This window comes from Notamacropus eugenii, chromosome X, assembly GCF_028372415.1.
Source record: "Notamacropus eugenii isolate mMacEug1 chromosome X, mMacEug1.pri_v2, whole genome shotgun sequence".
NCBI classification, from domain to species: Eukaryota; Metazoa; Chordata; class Mammalia; order Diprotodontia; family Macropodidae; genus Notamacropus; species Notamacropus eugenii.
Window position 1 is genome coordinate 38,180,254 of NC_092879.1, and position 2,619 is coordinate 38,182,872.

Sequence of the window (2,619 nt, forward strand, 5' to 3'; positions counted from 1 at the left end):
TGATCAGGGAAACAAAAAACAAAAGCCTGCTTTTAGCCCAGACACACATCAGCTCAACTTAAAGATCTGTACCTTCTGACTGAAAGAACCAAAAGCTACAACACTCAGCCAACATCATGAATCGGAAAAAGCAGACGAAAAGTGAAAAAACCATAGAATCTTTCTATGGGGATAAGGACCAAAACACAAACACCAAAGAGGTTAGAGCTGAGACTGTACTTCCATCTGAAACCTCAGATGGGACTATGAATTTCTCGCAAGCACAACTAGATTACCTGGAACGTCTGAAGAAGGATATAAAAGAAAAACTGGCCAATGATTTTAAAACTATAAAAAAATAATTCACAGATGAGAACATCACCCTGAAAAAGAAAATTGAAGAAATGGAAAAGGAAGTTCAAAAATTAACTGGCGAGAATAATTCCCTAAAAGGAAGAGCTAATCAAATGGAAAAGGAAACCCAAAACCTAATTGGGAAAATTGATCAGATGGAAAAGGAAACCCAAAACCTAACTGGGAAAATTGGTCGAATGGAAAAAGAAGTACAAAAATTAAATGGAGAAAATAGCTCCTTAAAGGGAAAAATTGGTCAGATGGAAAAGGAGATGGAAAAGCTAACTGAAGAAAACACTACGATGAAGATTAGAATTGGGCAAGTAGAAACTAATGACTCAATGAGGCAACAAGAATCAGTCAAACAAAATCTAAAGAATGAAAAGATAGAAGAAAATGTAAAATATTTAATTGGAAAAACAACTGACCTGGAAAATAGATCCAGGAGAGAAAATCTAAGAATTATTGGCCTGCCAGAAACCCATGATGAAGAAAAGAGTCTGGACAATATCTTCCAGGAAATCATCAAGGAAAACTGTCCAGAAGTACTAGACTCAGAGGGCAAAATAGTCATCAAAAGAATCCACCGTTCCCCTCCCGAAAGGGATCCCAAACTCAAAACCCCAAGAAATATAGTTGCCAAATTCCAGAGCTATCAAGTGAAGGAGAAAATACTACAAGCAGCCAGAAAGAAACAATTCAAATATCAAGGACACACAGTCAGGATCACACAGGACCTTGCAGCTTCTACATTAAAAGATCGAAAGAATTGGAACCCAATATTCCGTAAGGCAAAGGAGTTGGGACTCCAACCGAGGATCAACTACCCAGCAAAGTTCAGCATAACATTTCAGGCAAGGAGAAAGTCATTCAACGAAATAAGGGATTTCCAGAGCTTCCTGACCAAAACACCAGAACTCAATAGACAATTTGATCTTCAAATGCAGGTCTCCAGAGAATCATAAAAAGGTAAACAGAGGGGAAAAAACAAAAACAAAAACTTGCTACTCAATTAGGGCAAACTGTTTACCTCCCTATAAGGGAAGATGATACCTGTTAATCTTGAGAACTGTGCAGCTATTATGATAAAAGGGATATATGTAGAGGGAACGGGCATAAAGTAAATGATGTCATGTCAAAAATATGATTTAAGTATGAGAAGGGAATGCAATAGGAGGTGTGGAAAGGGGGAAGCAGAAAATGGCAAATTATATCACAGGAAGAAGTACAAAACTATAGTAGAGGGAAGGAGGGGAGGGAGATGAGCATTGTCTGAGAGGTACTCTCATCGGATTTGTTCAAAGGAGGGAACAATAATCTTAAGTAGATAAGCCTAACTAGCTCTATAGGTAGTAGGAGGGGAAGGGGGAAGAAAGGGGAGGGTGGCTAAAAGGGAGGAAAGAAGCAATAAGAGTAAAGGGAACTAAAAGGGAGGGGGGTCAAAAGAAGGAGGGGAAAGCTGCAGGAGGAGGGGGAGAAAAGTGAATACTATTGATGAGGGGAAGGGAAACGGGAGAGCTAAAAGCACAAATGGTGGGAAAGAGGTTGGAGGGAAATACACAGATTGTAATCATAACTGTGAATGTGAATGGAATGAACTCTCCCATAAAACGGAGACGGATAGCAGAATGGATTAAAAGCCATAATCCAACAATATGCTGTTTACAAGAAACACATTTGAAACGGGGGGATACACATAGGATAAAGGTCAAAGGATGGAGCAGAATATATTGTGCTTCAGCTCATGTAAGAAAGGCAGGAGTAGCAATCCTAATCTCAGACAAAGCAAAAGCAGAAATAGATCTAATCAAAAGGGATAAGGATGGAAACTATATCCTGCTAAAAGGCACCATAGACAATGAAGCAATATCATTACTAAACATGTATGCTCCAAGTGGTATAGCATCCAGATTCTTAGAGGAGAGGTTGGGGGAGTTGAAGGAAGAAATTGATAGCAAAACTACACTAGTGGGGGACCTCAACCTCCCCCTCTCTGAACTCGATAAATCCAACCTCAAAATAAACAAGAAAGAGGTTAAGGAGGTAAATAAAACTCTGGATAAGGTAGATATGATAGATCTTTGGAGAAAATTAAATGGGAATAGAAACGAATATACTTTTTTCTCAGCGGTACATGGAACATTTACAAAAATTGACCACATACTAGGACATAAAAATCTCACAATCCAGTGCAGAAAGGTAGAGATAATCAATGCATCCTTTTCAGATCATAATGCATTAAAAATTACATGTAATAAAAGGCCATGGAAAGAGAAACCAAAAATC